The following is a 24,500-nucleotide window of genomic DNA, read 5'->3' on the forward strand; positions in this document are numbered from 1 at the left end:
CTGGCTTTAGAAAAGACGTCTGCAGGACACCAGCGGGCATCTTAAGACCTCGCCTTAGATTTACAGACTTGCAGAAATAGACAGAGATGACACGTCCAAATGACCATCATTATTGCTATTATGTTTTCTTGCTATTCCCTTCCTTTTATTCCTGGTATGGCCTGAGAAATATGGGTGCATGGCTGTCACAACAGGACTGTGGGACGTGACTGATGAGAAGACACCAACAGGCACAGTTAAAGATGCAAATCGTCTTTATAAACTAGCACAAGTGAACTGATGGAGATAGTTGACAGAGAACAACACAGCATGCTCCCAGATGAGAGGACAAGAGCCCCAGGGTTGCAAGTCTCCTGTAAGGTGCAGGTTCCGAACCACACGTGATGTGAACATTTCACCAAGTACAAGGAGCTCACAACTACCGCTCTCATGGGGTTGGTGGGGTGACAGGGGAGGGGATTCTTTATACTCTCCTGTTCAGTCCCCATATTCATCTTCCCATTTTCTTCATCTGGAGACTCTCGTTCAGTCTGCCTATTCGACACATGCAAGGAATAGCTACAAACCCACCCCGGTGTGCACTTGACTGGGCAAATCCAAGACCTTCTTCAAATGCACAGCATCTCTTAAGAGGTCCAAGGATCAGGCTTGTTTCAGGTCCATTTCTGTAGAGGACATGATGTACTTGTTCATTCTAAATAGCTAAAGTTGGGGTTTCCAAACCTGGCTAGTCTGCAAGTGGTGACTTCTGGGAAATGTTCTGTTTGAAGATATCGTTAGAAGTTTCATCCAATTTCACTTTGATTGCTTTCAGGCCTTGGCTGATTTTTAATGTCCCCAGCTGATCTAAGCAAGCTGGCAAGTGGAAGCCTAATTATAGCATCTACTTTTGACCACTATAAAGGATGCAGCAGCAGCCAGAGCTGCTAAGCTCAGCCAGAGCAGAGCTAATAAAAGAGTCCCAGACCATGGCCCCCAGGATGCTCAGGCTGTGAGGACCCTTAGTGAACACCTAAAAGAAACTCTGCAGAGTGATGATGGCAAAAACATATATAATAAAAACAGTACACTGAATTCAGCAGAACTTTAAATTAATTTACTGGGCTAAAATGCATTCATGTGCATATTGATAAATACTGCATATGTGAGACATGTCATTTATTTAATCTACAGTAATGCTTAGTGTATACATTCATATTTGGGGTCTGTGACTAAAGTTTTAAAATCATACTACTTGATCCAATGACCCAAGTTCTAGTTCTGGCACTGATGCTACTAGCAAAGAAGCAAGTTTAGCAGCTTCACAGCTCTGGAGTGACTCCCCTTTCTTCATCTATAAATAAAATAAGGCAGTTGGACTAGATTAACATTTGTCCAAGTTTTTTCCTGAAGTTTCCCACCAGCATCACCTGGTGAAACTTACTGAAAAGTGGACTTTTTTGGACTTATCCCAGACTTGGATTGGGAATCTCTAGGGAAGGAACCCAGAATACTTCACTTGTAGGAAGTTACCCCAGTGACAAAGAAATACAGTAACATTTAGAACCATTTGTTCCGGTAGTTTCTGAGGTCCTCTGTTTTTGACATCACATGGAGACAAGGACAAAGCAACCACCTCTATCTACCTCGACTGGCTCTAAGAAAAAGGTAAATTTTTTAAAATTTATTTTATTTATTTTTGGCTGCGTTGGGTCTTTGTTTCTGTGTGTGGGCTTCTCTTGTTGCGGAGCATAGGCTCTAGGCATGCGGGCTTCTGTAGTTGTGGCTTGCAGGCTCAGTAGTTGTGGCGCATGGGCTTCATTGCTCTGCGGCATATGGGATCTTCCAGACCGGGGCTCGAACCCATGTCCCCTGCATTGGCAGGAGGATTCTTAACCACTGAGCCACCAGGGAAGCCCCAAAAAGATAAACTTTAAAAAAAAATTTTATTGGAGTATAGTTGTTTTACAACGTTGTGTTAGTTTCTGCTGTACAGCAAAGTGAATCAGCCATATATATACATATATCCCCTCTTTTTTGGATTTCCTTCCCATTTAGGTCACTACAAAGCATTGAATAGAGTTCCCTGTGCTACACAGTAGGTTCTCATTAGTTACCTGTTTTATACATAGCAGTGTATATAAGGAGGAGGGTGGGATGAATTGGGAGATTGTGTAAAAACTGCATAAAAGGTAAATTTTTAAAAGGTAAATTCAATTTGGTCTGAATGGGTTAAATCACCTTCACAGTGCTTTACACTGGGCAACTGAGTCATAAAACATAGATAAAATGAGATCAGTGAAGGAGCTCAACATTTTGAGTCAAGAAGACACAGATTTAAATCCTGCCTTAGTTACGTTCTAAGCCTCTTCCTTCCTCAAATCCCTGAGCTTCCATTTCTCTGTGTGTCAAGAGTGTATGGTGATAACAATGCCAACATGGAAGCAACCTAAGTGTCCATCAACAGATGAATGGATAAAGAAGATGTGGTACCCATATACAATGGAATACTACTCAGCCATAAAAGAGTGAAATAATGCCATTTGCAGCAACATGGATGGACCTAGAGATTATTATATTAAGTGAAGTCAGACTGAGAAAGACAAATATCTTAACACTTATATGTGGAATCTAAAAACTGATGTAAATGAACTTATTTACAGAAGTAGACTCACAGACAAAGAAAAGAAACTTATCATTACCAAAGGGGAAACAGGGGAAGGGATAAATTAGAATTTTGGAATTAACATATACACACACTACTGTATATAAAACAGATGAACAGCAAAGGCCTATTGTGTAGCACAGGGAGCTATGTTCAATATTGTGTAATAGCCTATAATGGAAAAGAATCTGAAAAAGAAGTGTGTGTGTGTGTGTGTGTGTGTGTATAACTGAATCACCTTGCTGTACACCTGAAATTAACACAACATTGTAAATTAACTATACCTCAGTTTTAAAAAATAGTTTTTAAAAAGTGTATAATGATGACAATGCCTATATCAAGAGTATGATTGCAAAAGTTTCTATAAAAAAGAGTTTAGGAGGGGCCACCTGGTAGGAAGTGCAGAGTCTGGAGTGAGATAGGGGATTGGTCTTGAAAACTCATTAGCTTCTCAAGGTCTATTCGATGTGGCTTTGGTAGAAGTGGGAGCGGGGAGGAACTGATGAAGATCTACTAGCACTACTCATATGATTATTATGAGGATTAATAAGAAGATATAGATTTTACACAGCAGAGTATCTGACACAGAAAACAAAAATCAGTGAATAACTGTTCTCATTACTGAGTTGGGTTCAGTGAAATTACTGGAATTTTATTCTTTCTGAAAAAATGGCAATTCCATATGGCTGCAATGTGGTACAATTTAATACTGAAATCCCAATATGACATAATAAGTCCATGTCTACCAAATTATTCAGACCCTTTTTAAGTAAGGAAAAGTGAGAGAGGTATTACTGACAATACAGTGATTTTTTTCTTTTAATGAAAATTCAAAAGGCTTTACCTCAGGTCACACTATAGTCATTTTTCTGAATAATGGTAAAAGTGAGGAAGCAGGTGGAAGTTTTGATAGAAAACACCGAGGAAGAAGTCAGATGAGGGATTTTGATGTCTTGTTCTATCATTATAACAGGCTGTCCGTCTTATAGAGCATACCCTGTTTCAGTGACTTTAATTATGACCTAACACTCTCCTGATCAGGTGTTAATGTGGCTCAAAGACTCCATCTGGTGCTTAAAAAAGTCACAGAATCTTTGCCTGTTGGTAACGGATTGCTCCACACTTCCTTCCCTCAGAGGCTGCCTTATAAACAAGATCTAGTCATATGGGGTGTAAAAATAATTAATGGGAGCTTCTCTGGTGGCACAGTGGTTAAGAATCTGCCTGCCAATGCAGGGGACACGGGTTTGAGCCCTGGTCCAGGAAGACCCCACATGCCGTGGAGCAACTAAGCCCGTGCGCCACAACTACTGAAGCCCGCGTGCCACAACTATTGAAGCCTGCACACCTAGAGCCCGTGCTCTGCAACAAGAGAAGCCACCGCAATGAGAAGCCCGTGCACCACAACGGAGAGTAACCCCCCATCGCTGCAACTAGAGAAAGCCGGTGTGCAGCAACGAAGACCCAATGCAGCCCCAAATAAATAAATAAATAAATTCGTAATAAATGAATAAATAAATAAATAATGGACCTGACTGAGCTATTAATACTACGTTACTCACCAGACGAGATATCAATCTAATTTAATTTGCTAATTTCACATTCATGTTTTATCTAACAGCTAAGTGATGAACGAATCATTCTGACTTTCATATGTTTATACTTTATGTTTTTAAATTTCATGGGTGTGTATGCCTTGATTTTTTTTTTTTTTTCCCTGTAAGTTCTCATAGAATACTTTGAGAACTTTCTAAATGGAAAAACATATAGGTAAGATTTCCCGAGCTGTAACCACTCACTTCAAATGTCTCACACAGCAAACATAACATTTGCCACTTCCTGAGTCCAAATACTCAGGATATTACATAAGAATATGAGGACCAAGGCAGAGAAATACAAGCCTAAATATTACATCAGAATCCCAGAATCACAAAGAATCCAGGTTTGGCTAAATGCAACCATGATCATCACTCTTGGTCAATAATAAACCATTAATTCAAGCACTGTAGCTCTCGGGTGACAGAGGAAAGCAGAGGAAAAAAGTATTATTTTAAAATTAGATTTGGTAAGGAGTTTCTTGTGTATTTCATGTTTATTTTGTTGCTGTTTTTTGTTTAGCTGAAAGAGGATGAAGGAAGAGAGAATTTTTCTATCTGAACTTTTCTCCACCTCCATCCCTGACTTGATCTCTGGGTCACCCTGGGGAACCCCTATGACACTATTTCTTTGTCTATCAGTGTGTGATGTAACTGAAAAAAGAATGTTGAGAATTAAGAATAGTGGACGTGGGGCAGTGATTGTAGCTCTTAGATTTCCTTTGATTTGATTCAGCTTGACATAAGAAACAAACAAATAAATAACCAAACCAAACAAACAAAAAACCCATGTCATTTCCAGTTCTGGCTCAGCTTCTGACATGAGACTGGGAAACTGAGAGAGAAAAAACCCTGAAAAGGGTGGGAGAAGCATACTCTAGCCAAGCTAACACTGACCAGAAACCATAAAGACAATGAAGTGAAGATCTTGGCACCTTTGGAGATTGAAAGGGAAATGCATTGAGGATGGTCTTATAGAGAACATGGGGCTTGGGTTCATCACAGCCACTAATCTAATTTATATATCTACAGATCTGCCAGTTCTGGACCTTTCATATAAATGAAGTCATACAATATACTGTCTTTTTTGACTGGCTTCTTTCACAGTAGGATTCAGGATGCTGGAGCAGCAGTAGGTAAACTACAACCAGAGGGCCAAATCTGGCCACACACATTTGAGATCTGGGGGTTTTCTTTTAGCTCAACTGAGATATAATTGACAAAACTGTAAAATATTTAAAGTGTGCAACATCATGATTTGATATACATATGCATCGTGAAAATATGTCCACCATGAGTTAATTAACATGTCCATCACCAAACATATTTATACTTTTAAAAAAACAACACTTAAATTCAACTCTTATCAAATTTCAGTTATACAACACAATATTATTGACTATAGTAACCATGCTATATATTAGATTCTCAGACTTTATTCATCTTATAACTGAAAGCTTATACCCATTTACCAGTGTCTTCCTGTTTCTCCCACCTCTCAGCCCCTGGAAACCACCATCTTCTCTCTGCTTCTCTGTGTTTGACGTTTTTTTGTTTTTTTGGGTTTTTTTTAGATTCCACATATAGGTGATACCATGCAGAATTTGTCTTTCTCTTTCCAATAGTTCATTGGTAGTATATAGAGATGCAACTGATTTTTATATAATGATTCTATAACCTGCAGTTTTACTGAAATTGTTTATTACTTCTAATACATTTTTTATTGGAGTCTTTAGGGCTTCTAAATATATATAATACAATGTCATCTCTAAACAGAGATAATTTTACTTCTTCCTTTCTGATTTAGATGCATGTTATTTCTTTTCCCTGCCTAATTGCTCTGGCTAGGACTTCCAGTACTATGTTGAATGAAAGTGGTGAGAATGAGCATCTTTGTCTTGTTTCTGATCTTAGAGGAAAAGATTTCTCCTTTCACTACTGAGTATGATATTAGCTATATGTTTGTCAGATATGGCCTTTATTATGTTGAGGCACATTCCTTTTATACTTAGTTTGTTTAGAGGTTTTATCACTAAAAGATGTTGACTTTTGTCAAATGCTTTTTCTCCATCTATTGAGATGATCACATGATTTTTACCCTTCATTTTGTTAATGTGGTATATCTCATATTGATCTGTGGATGCTGAACAATCCTTATGTCACATCCCTGGAATAAATCCCATTTGATCATAGTGTACTGTAACAGTCCTTTAATGTACTTTTAAATTTGTTTTGCTAATCTTGTGTTGAGGACTTTCGCATCTATGTTTAGCATCTATGTCTGCTAATATTTTGTTGAGGACTTTTGCATCCGGGATACTGGCCTATAGTATTCTTTTCTTGTGGTGTCCTTGCCTGATTTTTGTATCAGGGTAATGCTGGTCTCATAAAATGAATTTGGAAGTATTCCCTCCTCTTCTGTTTCTTTGGAAGACTTTGAGAAAAATTAGTATTAATTCGTTAAATGTTTGGTAGAATTCAGCATTAAATCCATCTTGTTCTGAAATTTTCTTTGTTGGGTAGTTTTTGATTATTGATTCAATCTCCCTAAAAGTAATTGGTTTGTGCAAGTTTCCTATTTCTTCATGATTTGGTCTTGGTAGATTGTATGTTTCTAGGAATTTATCCATTTATTCTAGGCTATCTAATTTGTTGGTTTATAATTGTTCCCGGTAGTTTCTTATAATTCTTAATATTTCAGTGTTAGCAGTTCTAATGTCTCCTCATTCATTTCTGATTTTATTTATTTGAGTCCTTTCTCTTTTTTTCTTAGTCTAGCTAAAGGTTTGACACTTTTGTTTACCTTAAAAAAAAAACAGCTCTTAGTTTTATTGTCTTTTTAGTTTCTACTTCATCTTTTTCTGATCTGATCTTTAGTTATTTTTTTCTCCCGCTAAATTTGAGTTTAGTTTGTTCCTTTTCTAGTTTCTCGAGGTATAAAATTAGGTTGTTCAATTCAGACTTGTTTTTCTTGGAAACTATGTATTCAGGCTCCTTTCAGGGAAAGAGTGGAAAATAGGCATTTTTGCCTTCTCTCTTTGCACTGAGCCCTGGGGGATAGCCACAAGGGCTGTTCAGGTCCCCATTAAGAACTACTTCTTTATATGCTATAGTCTTGTGGGTCTTGTGGATGCAGGCTCCATTAGCTTTCAGAGCAAGGGGCCCATCCCTCAGATGTCAGCCTTAAAGGTTATCAGCACTATATGTGTGGCCCAAACACTTCACTCTTCAGGGAGAAGCTGGGATTTAGCAGTTCCCTCTTGATTGTATGGTGTTGTGCTGGGGTGGGATTGTTCTCAGCCTTTCTTACCTGTCTTGATGTGGATATTTTCTTACTCTCCACATGTACAGGAGACATTCATCTCATTTCTGGATTTCCTTCAGAAGGAATTGCTTCATGGGTAGCTGTACATTCAATGCATCCATGAAAGGAGGGAAGTTCAGGAGCCTCCTGTATCACCTTCTTGGTCCCTCCCTCCACACCCATTTGTTTGCATGTTATCTATGGTTGCTTTCATTCAACAACAGCAGAATTGAATTAAGTAGTTGCAACAGAGAACATATGGCTCACAAAACTGAAAATATTTACTATCTGATCCTTTACAGAAAAAATGTGCTGACCTCTGGACTGTAGTAATTCAAAAGGAAGGGAAGAATATCACAACAAAAGCAGGAAATTATGAATAAGCATAATACATTAGCAGGCAGAAAGGACATCAATCTGCTCTAAGCAGGATACCCTGAAAGTAATGAGTGGGGGAAGGAAAGTGTCAGGTTGGAAAGTCCACATTATAAGTATAAATAGTCTTGATTACCAGATCAAAGTGTTTTCACTTCTTTCTGTATGTAGAAAAACAAGCCATTTGAAGGGTCTTTCCCTAGTATTATGAGGTTGTTATTTTAACTTAGCAGTTATATAAGATAAACTAAATAGGAAATTCCCAGAAAAACTTACCTTCAGGATGCATCATAGAGAAGACTGGAAATGGACCAACTCAGGTAAAAACTAGGATTCCCTTATACTCTAGTTCAAAGACTGCCTCTTCTCCATAAGAGTGAACCATTTATCGATATTTTTTTCCCAAGTGAACCACTTAGATTTTCTTACTCTAAGCATTTTTCCTCTCCTTCCTTGTTTTTTCTACTTTCCCCCCTTAACTTACTGCGTATAAGCTCTGCCAGTTTGGATCAATTATTAAAGCCTCAGAAGAGACATCTCTTGCTGAAGCTGGATTTGCTGCTCAGCAGCAGCCTGAAGGTTAACAATGGGACCCTATCACCAAATAATACCTGTTACTTTCCTCCTAATGTCCCTGAAGCATTATTAAAATGTAGCACTATAGCCCCTTACAGGTAATTTACCTCTGTAAAAGGTCATCTGCAAGTACAGTACTTAAAAATATGCCACAAGGAGCTGTGAGATTACGTGCTGAACCATTCATTACCCAGCATAAGTCTTACATCAAATGGTCCCATTTTAAATTTATCCACTCTCTCTTAAAAATGGCAATGGAATCTTCTCTGGTACGTGTTCATTCACAGCAGAACACATCCCATCTCCCTCAGTTTTCTAAATGTTTTGAGCATTCCTTGGGCTTAGGAATGCTAACAAATCAAATGCTTAGGCAAGTGAGCTTTACCTTCAATGAGTCTTATTGCTCTTTTCCATGACCTGAAAGATACCAAGGGTCTTCATGCTTCCCATAGACTATCCATAACCTCCTACTTCAACCACATTTTAGCTTTCTTTTCTCAACAGTATCTTATGCTCTAGACTTTACCCAATTTCTGCTTCTCCCAAAAGACTGACACATCGAGGAAGTTCCAGTTTACACTCTCCGTATTAGTCAGCTTGGTCTGCTTCAACAAAATATTATAGACTAGATGGTTTAACAGCAGAAATTGATTTCTCACAGCTCTGGAGGCTGGGAAGTCCAAGGTCAAGGACACAATCGAGCAAAAAATATAAAGGAACTAACACAGGGAGAAGAAAGTTGTTGACATAAGAAGATTAAAATGATTTTTTTTAATATCAGTGAACTAGTAATAGAAAATATTCCATCCATGAAGCAAGAACAGGATATTCTAAGAAAGAAAATTCAGAGAACAAATTAAAACAACTCATAAATTAAAAGCAAGCTAGGAATCAAGAGTTTCAGAAAAAAGATAAAATATACGCTTGAAGAAATCTCCAGGAAGTAGAACATAAACAAAAGAGATGAAAATGAGAAAGTAAAGATAAAAAAACTGAAGGTCCAACCCAGAAAAACAAATTGAAATTAAAAGAGTTCCTGGAAGAGAAAAGAGAGGAAAAGGACAGGAAGAATCATGAATAAACTAGTTTAAGAAAACTTCTAAAAAACTAAAGGACAGTTTCCAGGTTGAAAAGTCCTACAAGCATCCAACAAAATGCCTAATAATACAGAAGGCATAATATTGTAAAAATTCACCTCCCTGGTGTGTTGGAGTACCAGTTGATGGTGTATTAAATTAAGAATATTCAGATTATGACCTGCTGAATGAGGAGGCACAACGCACCCACCCACCCATGGGCCAGCAGGTAGCTCCCCCTCAGCATCCCAGCTCCCACCTCGGAAAAGTGAAAACTCAGGGGTTGTTTTGATTAAAGACCCAGAACATTCACACAAAGGACATAAAGTCAAAGATTTATTACTTACAGATCCCACAAAGAGGAGGGGGGGGAACGCAATGAGCTGGGGGAAGGGCAATCCTCCATCCCAGGTCACAAGCAAGCAGGAGATGGCAGGGTACCAAGCCCCTATTATTTATAAGGTGGTTGGGACAGAGGTCACTAGTTTTTCATCGGCTCAACTGTAAGTGGCTATTTTAAAAGATGCCCTGGGAAAAGCAATGGCAGAGCTTGTGATAGGAATCCTAAGCTCAGGTCCTTCCTAAATGTCCAGACTCTGGGCGTGAGCAGGATTGTCATACATACATGTAAAACACCTAGGCAGCAACTCAAAAGAGCTGTTTTCTCATTACCATTTGGAGATAGTAGAAGATATTTAACTACCCCACTTAGAAGAAAAAGAGCCTTCAGATTTCTGAAAAGCAACACTGAAACCTGCATCTATGCCTTCACAGTTCTGAAGAAAAACAATTTCCAACATAGAATTCAATACCCAGGCAGACTACCAATCAAGAATAAGAATACACTGAAAATATTTTCAAATCAATCAGTTCTCAAGCTATTAACCTCCCAAAAGTTTCTTTCATAGAAAGCTATGAGGAGATTTTTTTTTCTCCCAAAATGAAGAAGTAAACTAGGACAGAATACTTTATGGGACATAAGAAACAAGAGATAACAATACAAAAGAGAAGCAGAGAACCACCAGGATGATGGTGAAGAGGGTTCCCAGTATAACTGCTATGCACCAAACGCAGAGAGTAATGAGTCCAGATTGAAGCAAGTTCCAAAATTTGTGGCCAGGAACAGCGCAGGGCCCCATATTTACAGCCAGCTTTTCCTCCAGAGTGAAGTGTTAAGCATACTAAAATTAAGAGAACAATCACTTTTATTGGTGGCATCCATCACGGTGACAGTGTATGGCTAAGACTAAATGACAAGACAATAAAGAAATATGTTCCCATCAGAATGCTTACATCAAAGCCTGTTTTCTCTGTTTTAATCAATGTCCTGGCAAGAGCTATCTCCATCCTATAAACTAAAATGCAGAATAAAGCACAAATCTGCTTAAATAAAAGGAATTCTCCTATGTACACAGTACCTTATATATACATGGAATATTTCTGAAGGATTCTTTTTTTCTTTTGATACTGAATGTTTATTCAAGACTAGTATGCAAAACATTTACAAATAGTCCCATAGAGGACTCACAAATATTTTAAATTCAGGATGTGGATTTAACATTCACAGTGCATAAGGCGAAAGGTATATCAACTATGTATCTGCAACTTAATGTGAAAGAGAATTTCACTTTAGCAAATACTTTCTTTACATTGAGGAAAGTGTCCTTAAACATATCTACTTTAATTTTAGTATACTCAGGGTAGGGAAAAAACAGTGTTTCCTTTTATACAGGCCTCAAGAATTAAATAAAATTGACTCCATAGATCATGGTTAAGAAACACATGGTAAAGAATGGTTTCAAAATACTTATATTTTTGTTTTCAATTAAATTCCCTCAAATTGATTTTCTTTAACAACAAATAGTCTTTATCCCACTTGATAACATTTTTCATGTTAAGCAATATTATATGCTTGTCCTTTTTAAACATTTAAAACAATTAGGACATAGAGGCATTATCTAAAGTTTCAAACTGATAGAGAAGTCAGTTTACACACCTTCGTCTTATGAATAGTGAATAAAACAAGGTACATTCTGCTGTGAATGTAATGAGAAAAAGTACTCTTAGCAATAAAGTAGCCCTCTCTCTCTACCCTTACTTTAACTCCATCACACAGAAGGCAAAGAAATATCTTCAATATCTGCTAAGGATGATCTATGGCCCTTGGAGTATATGTAGGCGTGGACACACCCCACACGCACATCTACGTAAGTATGTATGTCTGTATGTATTTAATCAATACAAATGGAGGAATTACATACAACCATGAAAAAATACAACAAAAGCAATAAATGAAAAATACTAAGTGAATAAAAGTTAACATAAACCATAGGAGATTTCAGAGAAGGGAGAGGCCCATGGATAAGAGATTAAGACTTCAAGGTGAAAGTGACATTTGTTCTGAGCCCTAACGGACAACTATAACTGTGAAAAGCTGGGAGATGAAGGCAGGACATTCCAGCTTCGGAACTGTGAATTAAGATTTTTAAAGACGCATGCTCACCAAAGCATTTCCGGCAGAAAAAAATGGAAGGGCATAGCGGAAGGGGGAAAAGAGGAATCTGTGGAGGAGACCTTATATGCCTTTAAATTTGAACTCTATTGTGGAATTACCAATGAACCACTAATGGAATTTTAAACCAAGAAGTGATATGATCAAAGCAGTCCCTTAAGGTCAAAAGGCAGGTATGCAGGCAATATTGGATAAGGAAGAGACTGAAGGCAGTAGGTCATAATCAAAATGGTTTAGGAGAAAGTGACAGATTTAATATACTTTTGTTTGTACTATGGGCATACAAAGGACAGGGAAGAATGCCAAAAACTCTCAGCCTATCACAGGTATGACTCACTTAACAACAATGTGGTTTTTGTAAATCCATTAATACCCAGAGATATTCTGATCTTTTGATTCTCAGTAATTCAGGGCCCACACTTATTGGTGAACTTCAGCTTCCTTATCAGAGGGCTAAGATCTCTAAAGCAGTATGTATGTAATAGTGTACCTAGCTTCTTTAAGATACCCCAGGGCTAAATGTGAATCTGTATCCCCTAGCAGTGGCTCTCAAGCTTTTTACTGGGCCTAAGAATTACCAGGGAAGCTATGTAAAATGCAGATTTCTAATCCTCATTTTAGACCTACAGAATACATGTTTTTTTAAGAGGTATCCCAGGTAATTCCTCGAGTCCATCTTAGACAAGTCATTTAAGCTTGCTAGCTTTGGTATCATTACCTGTAAAATAGGTACAATATCACTATCTTACAGAGGTATGAGAATTAAGTGATATAATATGTATTATTAAGTATCCAGGAATAGCCCTGGCACTTTGTAGATGCTAGTATGACAGCAATACCTTCTCCTTTAGATGTTAATTTTGGATTTACTGATACTGGGTTTCTTAAGACTAGAGGATAGTTTCCCAGTAGACTTACAGAGTCCCTATTTGTTCTATTAACTAATAAAAGAATATGGCACCTTAGGAGAAGCTTTTCTCTTCCTCTTTCTTTTCCGCTGCAAATAAGGTAGTTATATGTGCTTTTCCCACAAAAAAAGACTGGCCTTCAAACCTGGATCAAACAAGCAACACAGAGAAAGTAAGCCAAAATGACTGAAGAAAGATGAACTGTTAAGCCCATCCACTTCCAGAACTCCTCCCTTCAAGTTCTCTCCTCTTCTTGCCAGCTTCTTGGCAAACTGGACAAGGTTGTGATGGTTAGGAGCTGGGGCTAGACACAGGGGTGTTGTAGGTGCTATCAGCCTTCCGGTGTGTGCTTAGCCTCCTGGTTCGCAGTGGGCAATAGCATGTATTCACTTGGATGCTAAAGACAAGCCTGTTTCTTGGCCAGGGTGTCTGCCTACATGAGGCAGGACACTGTACAAGAGGCCTCACATCTGACTCCCAGTTAGAGTCCAGAAGGCCCACTCCTGCAGCCATATCCTACACCCCGGCCTTTTAGTTACTTCTAGGAGGTCTTGTTGGTATATTAAGGAAGGAAAATAGGGTCAAATCCTAGCTTCACCACTGACTTAGCTGTGGAACACTGAACAAGTTATTTAACCCCAAATCCAATTTTCTCAAGTTAATTTGAAGCTGTTCTGTAGGCAGTGGGGAACTGATGGTTTTTGAGGAGGAAAGTAACAATCAAAATTAGCTCCCTTAACCTGCTGTATAGCACAGGGAGCTCAGCTCGGAGCTCCGTGATGGCCCAGTTGGGTGGGATGGCGGGGGGAGGGAGGGAGGTCCAAGAGGGAGGGGATGTGTGTATGCGCATTCACTTCACCATGCAGCAGAAACCAACACAACATTGCAAAGCAACTATACTCCAATAAAAAATTATAAAAAAAAAAAAATTAGCTCCCTTCCCCCAAAACAGTGCCCCTCCAAAAAAAACCAAACACAGACTCATTTTTTAATTTACATTTTTTCTGTTAAAATAAAAAACTAGAGTTAAATTCTCAAAGTCTAAATTAGACTAAATATAAAACTGCTATACAACCCACTGAATGGATTTATAGTTAGTATCCCTCAAAAGTATCTAGTCATCTTCCACCTTTTTCCTTTTTTCTAAATTCATTCTGCTCCAGTCTTCACTATCATCACATGCACTTTATTCATCAAATATCATTTTTCAGGATCAACCTACCTGAATAATCATTAAGCCTCTTTAGAGCTTTCCCAAACTTAAACTTTGTCATTTTGATTATACACCCCAAAGCATTACTTTCCTCACTTTTTTTGTTTAGTACCAGACTGTTCTAAAAAGAAACAATAAAAGTTGTTTATTTCCCTAAAAAGAAAGATCAGTATATCCAATGGCTATTAAGTTAACCACTTAATAAAACACATCAAAAACTACTCATCCTTTTGTTAATTAACTGAAATTAGAACATAATGAATTAGTGAACCTAATACTTTGCCATTTACTTCATGTTTACAAGATTATGCAAGAAACCAAAATGGCTTCTTGTAACTTGTTTGCTTTCGAAATACTTCACATTTCAACCCCATATCCATACAAAGAGAGAAAATCCAAACATACTCTCCTTACCTAAAATCAGCAGAGAAGGCTAAAAAGCATTATTTAGGACTTTTTTAGACCTTGAAAAACAGTTACACTTCCAATGTGTATTTAAATGACAAATCAGTTTTTATCCTGTGACATTGCTTCAACTTAAGTTCATCATAGTTAAATTGACTGGGCTACTGCTTCATCTTTCAAGTCAGATGGAGATTCTTTTACATCAAGGCTCTTAGTCAAGATTTCTTCTTCAGCAAAACTGACTGTTAAATGAGGTAGGAGTTCTCCAAGACTACATGGTATTGTGGTTCTCAATCTCTGTTCCACTGGAGAAAACCTAATTAGTGGTGAAAGAGACCGTTTTCTTTCACCAAGGGACACGCGTGAAGATGGTTTTGTATAGTCAGTGTGCAAATCATGAGTGCCCCAAAAGTTAAGCATATCAATTTGCATGTATTGGGAAGTAAGGCTCAATTCAGGTTTGTCTTTCAAGTGTTTCAGGATTAGAGAGGCAAATTTCTTCCCTTTGCTTGGACAGAGATTTCTTCAGAGCCTCATATCCACTGCAAGTAGCCTGTAAATTAAAGTCTGATTCTGGAGTAGTCTGTCTTCCTTCCACAACACCTTCTGGGAAAATACCACTGTGCATAGGACTATTTGCTTCCAGTTTAAAATTGGCCTCTGTACTACTGGAGCTATTAAGACGTAAGTGACCAACTTCTTCTGGAAGAGTTTCATGTAATATGCCAAAATCACTATCTTTAAAACTGGAACTAATTCCACTTGATACCTGAAAAGAGTTGCATAACATACTTTTATGCATGGAAAGATCTCTGTACAAAGCTTTCGAGTGGTCTGATATTTTAATATACTCTTCTTCACAGCTACCTATCACATCTCTCCTTTTGCCTACAGCAGGGGAGAATGTCTCTATTTGGCTAGTTTCTAGAAGCTTGTTCTGTAAAGCTGTACGTTCGAAATCTTGCTTACAAATCATATCCTTACTTAACAAATCTGACAGATTTTGTGTTGTTGGCTCACCTATGTAACTGGTCACCACAGGTTTCTGAAGCACACACTTAAGGCAATCTGAAACAACTTTCTCTTCAGGCAAATGAGAATGGCTAGAATCGGACACAGTGGTTGCTGAGAAAAAACTGGCCATGTTAAACCCTTTTTGATTATGCACCACAGGTAAGGATTCTGGCAATACTTCTCTATGTTCGGTATCCATTTGAATTGGTTCTGTACTTCTGTTTTCTTCTATTTTAGCAGCTTTTCTCCATGAGCTCCTAACATCACTTACCAAGTTTTCTGGAGTCCAGGGAACTTGATTCCTTGTTAAGAACAGGTTAGAAACTAGAGAGTCAATTAGTTCCTCTAACATGACTTCTTTTCCTTTAGAAGGTTGTGGTGAAGCAGATAAAACTGCCCTTGCAACCTCTTCTCCCAGATGATCTTGCTCTTTTTGGAATGGATCCCTTTTTTAGCTGGCAGAGACCCTCCAAATGCACTACTCTTTGCAACATTTGATGATGAAGAGTCTTCCACTTCAAATTCTGGTGTTTTCTTAGACACTGTTTCATTTTTCTCTCTAGGAGATGTCAACTTCCTGTCCTTTTCAAGTAGTGTTAACACTGTTTCTGTCTGATGGTGAAATGAGCTGCCACAAGGAAAAAGCAGGGCCCTTGGCTAGATCACATTTAGTTTCCAGGATATCACTTGCCCTTCCTGCAATCATTTTCCTGGGTATGTTGCTTAGGTGTATCTGAAGTGAAGCAGCGTATTGCAAAAGAATACTCTTCACGTCTGCTTCTTCTGAGGCAGGATCAAACGAAAGGGGAGACACAGGTGGTAAAAGATCCACAGCTGGAGTCCAACCTCTAATTAGACCAAAAGGAGACAGGCCGAGAAATTCTTTCCGAATTTTATGCCATTCTTCTTGTTTTTCAACAATAGAATGTCTTACAGTTGTGAGATCTTCTTTTATTTTATACCTCATATGCTTCAGATCTGACAATCGTTCTCTCTGAAATTTGGTCTCTTTTTCAAGGAAATGAAGGTCTATTGTCAGTCTTGCTTGGTCAGCCTGACAATGTTCATATTTCATTACTTTCAAGACTTCATTTAATAACTGAATAACTGTTAAGAGATTCAATTTTCCAGCCTCATAAACATTTCCTATGTGCAACTGACACATTTGTTTCTCAATTTTGCCAGGTAAGAGCCTTGGAATATTGATAGCAACATTAGTTCCATCTAAAGTATATTGGTTGACAAGGCTAAGGACTGAACTAACAACTTCTCTCTTTTTCCAAAAACATGAATGTTTCATTCACTGAAGCCCACAAAGACCAAACCTTTTGAATTTTCTCTTGTATATTACTTTGGTCATCATAGGGTTCCATTTTTAAAATTTGTCCTATACATTCTGATCTCAAATTTCGTGCTTGTTTAACTGACAACTGTGCATTTTCCTGGCATTTTCAGGTAACACAATCTTCTCTCTGCAAAATTTGTAAAAATCTGTTACGTGCTACATGGCATCTGGCAATGCACTTGTGCAAATCTTGTGGCTTTACATTAAATGTCTCTGGAAAATGTACAGAAGAATTTTTAGAATGGGTTCTTATATATTTTATTGCAACAAATCTTGCAAAGTGATACATCGGATGAATAAACTTAGGACCACCAGGAGAAAGAAATAGTGAACCCACAACTTGAGGAAAGCTACTTCCACGTTCAGCAGAAATCTTTTTTAACCACTCACAGCAATGTTTTCAGAATTCAGTATCACTTTTTTGGTCAAATGGAGGCCAACAAAGTTTGAAAACTTCTTCACTGAGAGACTGGTCAAGCGTTTGAAATAAAAAATAAGAAACTATTTGAAAGGCTTTCCGGTTCAACTCGTCAGACATGTTCACTCCGAGGTGCGTGTGCGGCACCATCTTTCCACAGGCTACGGTCGCTGAGCCCAGCTCGAAGCCGAGCGCCTGCAGATACATCCAGAGATGCTCCTTCTCCAAAGTGGTGACCCAGGCCGAACTCATCTTCGCGGTAGGCAGGGCCCGGCAAAGGAAGAAAGCGCAGGGCCCAGCGACCGAGACGGCCCCCAGGCTTTTTCCCTACGGGCAGCCTGACGTGACTGCGACCCCTCCATTGCCACTGCCTGATCCTCTCTCGCCTGGAACCATTTCGCCTCAAATGGCCTCAAATGGCCTGAGACTCTAAAGTCGCAGGGAAATAGAGCCTCTAAGGGTAGAGTACGGAACAGCTGCCAAAGGGAAGTCCTGAAGGATTCTTTATAAGCTGGTAGCAGTATTAGCCCCCAGGAAAAGGAACTGGGGGGCTAGAGGGGAAAAGCTGATTGAAGACTTACTTTTTACAATTTACCATTTTGATCTTTTTAAAGATTATAATATGTTCCTGTATTATACAATGACTAAATGATTAAAATTAAGTATATTTCCTACTAATTATTATAAATACATACACTTTTGATTCAGTGATTTTATTTGTGGGAATTTATCCAACAAAGAAACCTAAATATGTACAAGATGACATGGGTAGGTGATTATTCATTAAAACATTGCTTGTAATACCGAAACCTGGCAACAATACCCATAACCATTAATAGGGCAACAGTGAAATAAATGAAAATATTATATGAATATAAGTAATCTCAATAAATATCAATGAATTAAATGAATTTAACCCTAATTTCCAACAAACATATGACCAGAAGCTCAATGACAGTATAATTGGGGAAATATAAAGTAAAATATCAATGAAAGATATTTCCATATCCATTAGATTAACCAAGTATGATAATATCATGTGTTGGTTATGATATAGGGAAACCGAAACTCTCAAGCAGTGATTTGCCAATCTTTTGTCAGAACCTAAATATCCCCACGTTTTCAACCCATGGGGTCTACTAGTCTTCAACATGGGCTTTCCAAAAGGCCCACTCATCCTCCCACATACCCCCCCCCAAAACATCGAATGTTCACTCTTTCAAGAAACCTCCCTGGTGGGTACAAGGTGCCTTCCTCACTGTTTGCAGCTGACGTCCACATTTACAGCCCAGAATCCTGATCCCTGTTGCCCTGTCTGCTTTCTTTTTTTTTTTTTTTTTTTCTGTCTGCTTTCTTGATCCTCTGGTGTGGGATCTTTTAGTTTCTCTCATCTTTTTCATCAGTGGAATCTACGGCATTATATCCACCAAGGTGTTTGTTTTTATCTGTCCACCTTCAACGCTTGCTGTCCTAGCCTTTGAGTCTGCACTTCATGCTTACTGCTTGCTGTTGTCATTGCTATAGCAGCATGATAGTAGCGTGGGCAGACAACACGTTTTCTGGGCGATGGAGTGAGAAAGAGGAAAAAAAGCAAAGAGCTAACATTTACTGAGCATTAACTAAATGCCCACAACTCTATAAAATTTATTTATTATTAAAAAAATCTTTGGGGCTTCCCTGGTGGCGCAGTGGTTGAGAGTCTGCCTGCCGATGCAGGGGACACGGGTTCGTGCCCCGGTCTGGGAAGATCCCACGTGCCGCGGAGCAGCTAGGCCCGTGAGCCATGGCTGCTGGGCCTGCGCGTCCAGAGCCTGTGTTCCGCAACGGGAGAGGCCACAGCAGTGAGAAGCCCCCGTAATGCAAAAAAAAAAAAAAAAAAAAAATCTTTGAAAGGAAGGCAATATTATTTTCCCCATTTTACTCACGAGGAAACCGGCCTCGTTTTTGCTTTGTCTTAACATTGTGTGTGTGTGTTTTTTACTTGTGTGTGCGGAGACCAAGGAGGGTTCTGAGCAAAGGCAACACTTCTCAGCATTACCAGTGAAGCACTTCTGCGGTTAGATAGGATCTCCATAACCTGACCCCCATCCCTACCCCTCTCACCTCCATGACCTTCCCTCTTACTGCTCTTCCCATCCTAGAGTCATCCAGCAGCCCTGGCCGTCTTGGTTTCCTCACACAGTCCAGACATGCAGGCATTCTCAGGACCTTTGCACTTGCTGCTTCCTCTGCTTGGGATACCTTTCCCCACAGTGACTCATTCCTCACCTCTTTCAGGTCTTTGCTCAAACCCCTCCTCAATGGTAACCACTCAACTTAAAACTGTGACTCCCTGTCACAGTCCTCCCTAGCGCTCCTGCCTTTTTATTTTTCTTCATCGCACGTCACATACCACCATCTGATCAGCTAACTAGTTTATTTATTTGTGCACTCTCTGTCTTCCCCACCAGAACGTAAATTCCATAGGACAGGGACTTTTATCTGATTGGTCACTTCCTATGTCTACACCATTTCCTGGCACATAGCAAATGTTCGATTAATATCTACCAAATGAAATTAAATAAATGAATAAAGTTTAGGAAAATTTGAGTGAGGCAAAGTTATTTTGATTTCTTAGCTGCAGGAGAAAGTGCCTCTAGTATTCCCATGGGCATTTTCAATCACCAAGAATAGAATGCATGCATAATTTCCCAGACGTATGTGGACATACAGACCTCTTTTCATGGAGCAGGTCGTAGGGACTTGTGCTTAAATGGAGACAGGTTTGTAAGAGCAGGTTTTGATGAGAAGGGACAGGGGGAGGACACTGGAATGCAATGTGTCTGAAGTGAAGTGGGAGAAAGCAATTCATTCCTTCACTCGTTTGTTCGGAAAATATCCATCAAGTGCACCCGATGGGGCTTGAGCCCTTCCAGGCTAAGGGGACAAGGCAGAGATCAAAAGCCGCTGGGGTCCCAGCGTTCACAGAGCTCATGTCCTCTCCTGGCCTCTCTGACTTTGCTGACTGCTTTTCATCCTATAAAACACAGAGAAAAATGTTCCAAGCCTATGTTACCCTCCTTCTAAGACTTTTCTTTCTGAAACAAATACAAATACCATATGATATCACTTATATGTGGAGTCTAAAATATGACACACATGAACCTATCTGCGAAACAGAAACAGAATCACGGACATAGAGAAGAGACTTGTGCTTGCCAGGGGGGAGGGGGTTGGGGGAGGGATGGACTGGGAGGTTGGGGTGAGCAGATATAAGCTTTTATATATAGAATGCATAGACAACAAGGTCCTACTGTATAGCACAGAGAACCATATTCAGTATCCTATGATAAACCACAATGCAGAAGAAAATTTTAAAAGAATGTATATATATATATATATGTAGAACAGAATCACTTTGCTGTACAGCAGAGAGTAACACAACATTGTAAATCAACTACACTCAATAAAAAAATTTAAAAAGACTTTTCTTTCTGATTAGAATATATAGAAGTATAATTAATCCCTGGGTGAAGATGCCACACGCATATTTGTAAAGCAACACAAGCTATGGATTTCCTAGCTCCTCTGATTTCATCACTTCAAGGTCTGCACCATAATCAATATCCCACCATCTAGAAGGCATGACTGAGGAATCCCAGAGGACCACCATCAACAGAATTGTACTCTTTCATCATATCTTCCTTTGCAGCAAGGGAGATGATCATAAAGCAGAAGAAAAGGGGCTGGCTAGAATACTAATTGGCAAGAGATTGCTTTTTCATCTCCAGTAGCCAATAAATATAAATAAATAAAGAATTTTATCCTTAAAAAAGGCCTTGTCTTCCTGATAAACAGAACAGGGCAACAGCTCATTGTTCAGTGAGTTATTGTACCTAAAATTTCACTCTGAAAATTACTTGTCATGGCAACAGGCAAGTGTCATCCCTGAAGCCAGCAGCCTGAAGCAGATAGATTGTTTCAATTATCTAATTTGCACAATGAATGAACCCTGCTCATAGGAAATCCATAGGTGGTTGGCAGTGGCAAATGGCGGCTGTGACATGGTGGGAGGCAGCAGATTTATATTCTCTCCCAAAATACAGAGCAGGATTGTAATTTTCTGTAAATATTCACAGAAGTAAAAGGAGGAAGATCAGGAAGAAGGGAAGAACTCATTAGAACTTCCCCTTCTGTCTTAGCTCCTGGGATGTACCTCTGCTTTCCAAATTGCCCTTTCTCTGTGTGTGTGTCTAGTTCAGACAATGCTATATGTAGGCATGGACGCTTTTGCGATCTGTTATCTAACTGCCCCACTCTCTTCCCACTGTGCCTCTTAGAGTGCTTTGGAGGTGTTAGATATATGGCCAGAAAATGTCCCTAAGAACTCCTTGGCTTCAAGGGAAAGTGCTATCTCACAAAGGAAATTTCTGCCCCACCCGGAGAGTCGTCCTCGGTTTTGATTCAACCAGGAAGGAGGTTGCCTTGTGATGGGTGCGTCCTCATCCTCCAGCTCAGCCCTCAGGAATGTGTTCCTCACTAACATGGTCCTTCCTTGCTCCTTCCCACCCTTCCTATCCTAAACAGGGCTGACACAGCTCTACATGTATCTCCCTTTCTCATTTCCCCTGTTCTCAACAACCTCTGCATATTCTGTTTGTGGCTTTTTTAGGGAAGACAGTTTAAACCAAGATGACTACCAAGAAACTTGGCTTTCCCAAAGCAATGAATCTTCATGGCGGAATTTTAGGCACCAAGAGAATTTTTATGTTGCACTGATATTGGATTTTTTTAATTTATTTGTTTCTTTTTGGAGCCAGTGAGGGTAAGGCACAAAGTCTTCAGTCACACTGTGTGCAACCTTTCCAATCAAACCCGGTTCTTAGGAGGACTCTCAGACCTGAAGAAACCTGCCACCCACTCACCCTATACTTTCACTTAGATTCTCAATACCTTCAGAGATTGATTACGTTTTAAAAATTCCCATTCCCTGCACTGATTTATTCCTCCGAATAATCACATTTCCTTTTCCCATGCAAATTTTTTTTTTTTTTTTTTTTTGCCTGCGTTGGGTCTTCGTTGCTGCACGAGGGCTTCCTCTAGCTGTGGCGAGCGGGGGCTACTCTTCGTTGCAGTGCATGGGCTTCTCGTTGCAGAGCACGGGTTCTGGGTGTGCGGGCTTCAGTAGTTGCAGCACACGAGCTCAGTAGCTGCAGCACGCGGGCCCTAGAGCGCAGGCTCAGTAGTTGCAGCACATGGGCTTAGTTGCTCCACAGCATGTGGGATCTTCTCAGACCAGGGATTGAACCCGTGTCCCTTGCATTGGCAGGTGGATTCTTAACCACTGCACCACCAGGGAAGTCCCTCCACGCAAATTTTTTAAAAAAGAAGAATTTAGTTTCATTGTAATATTTTTTGGGGTGGTGCTGACATTGACTGACTTGGTTTGTTTTCAAAGCAATGCTTGCTAAATCCCAAAAATGAACAGGGACTTGGGCATTCAATTATGCATCAGTTCAATATACTTGTTGGGCAAAGTTCAGTTTATAAGGCTAAATTCAGAAATTATTTTCTTTTCAATTCACTGGAAGAACACAGAGGAAAAAGGCTTTCCAACGTCCATAGGCTGGTGTACACTATACGCATCTCCAGAAAATCCAGAGCCATATTTTCACCCTAAAGGCTCTGGTGACAGATAAGAGAAGCTGTAATCATCAATGTTTTAAGTTCTGGCCTTGTGAGAATTTCTGATCTGTCTCCTCTTTTCAATCTTTGTTCAAGGAACATCTGTCTTCAGTTCAATAGTTTAAACTCTAATGACCAAATCAGTAAATGTTTATTTTGTAAATTGGCAAAGGGAAAGACAGAAGCAGGCTCAACCTTTCGCTAGTATTTTGTTTACTGTGATAGAAAATGCCATCAGATAAATTAGGGCCAGGAAGCTTTTTTCTAACAGGCACATAACATTTATTAATGAGAGGTTGAGGATCGTTTTGTTTAAAAAAATGAAAAGGGTATTGAAGTAGAATTCTTGAATGTTCTGTGTCATTGCCCTTTACCTCATGATGAGTTAAGATAATGATGAATCTTTGCAACAAAATCGGTAAACTTGGTGTTGTCGGTACTAAACATACTGTGGTATTTGCAAGATACTTCAGGAATAAATGGAGTCAGGCTCTTGTAGAGGGTCAGAATCAAGTGAGAAGTGTGGAGAGTCAAGGGTAAGACAATTCAAATTTTCACAAAATTTGGAATGAGAGCTCTATGAAAAAAGGATTTCTTTGACTCCTCGCAGGAGCAGGTGTAAGAGGGATGTTAAATGCACGCATAATTGGCATACGCATCACACTTCTATCAATACTTTTATTCCCAAGGTGTATCATTTATATTCTTAAGTTTTATGACTGGGGAATCCGAAAAGCCTGACTCCCTCTAACTTGCAACAACCATTATATTTTCAATGCAGATTAATTTATAAATATTTCTACTCGGACTTCCTCTTCATATAAGCCCAGACAAGAAGTTCAGTGAGGCTTGGGCTGACTTTCATGGTGCTATAGAGTTACTAGTCTTCCTCAGAGGGGTCTATCAAGATGCTACAGCTTGGGCTTCCCTGACACAGTGGTTGAGAATCCACCTGCCAATGCAGGGGACACAGGTTAGAGCCCTGGTCTGGGAAGATCCCACACGCCGCAGAGCAACTAAGCCCGTGTGCCACAACTACTGAGCCTGCGCTCTAGAGCCCACGAGCCACAACTACTGAGCCCACATGCCCTAGAGCCCATGCACCACAACAAGAGAGGCCACCGCAATGAGAAGCCCCAGCACCACAATGAAGAGTAGCTCCCCCTCACCGCAACTAGAGAAAGCCTGCGTGCAGCAGCGAAGACCAAACGCAGCCCTAAATAAATAAATAAATAAATAAATAAATAGTTTAGAAGAAAAAAAGATGCTACACCTTTAAAAATATAAGGATTTTGAAGCGTTCCATTTAAACAGGCTTTGAGCAAGGGCTCAAAACACTGCCAGAAGGGTGGGAACAACCAGGAATCAGATTCTGAGCAAGTGGTATGAGGTCACGTTCCAAGGATTTGGCTTGGATCTGCAGTTGGAGAAAGTGTTGAACACGCTGCTGC

At 39.4% G+C, this 24,500-nt stretch overlaps 1 pseudogene across 1 annotated transcript; it reads right to left on the reverse strand.

Moving 5' to 3' along the window:
• Nucleotides 1-14,755: 14,755 nt before the first annotated feature.
• On the reverse strand, nt 14,756-17,637 carry LOC307057550 (HAUS augmin-like complex subunit 6; annotated as a pseudogene). The gene has a single exon. The product of its transcript is annotated as an HAUS augmin-like complex subunit 6 (transcript).
• Between the last annotated feature and the right edge of the window lie 6,863 nt (nt 17,638-24,500).

This window comes from Hyperoodon ampullatus (genome assembly GCF_949752795.1).
Source record: "Hyperoodon ampullatus genome assembly, chromosome: 8".
Lineage (NCBI taxonomy): Eukaryota > Metazoa > Chordata > Mammalia > Artiodactyla > Ziphiidae > Hyperoodon > Hyperoodon ampullatus.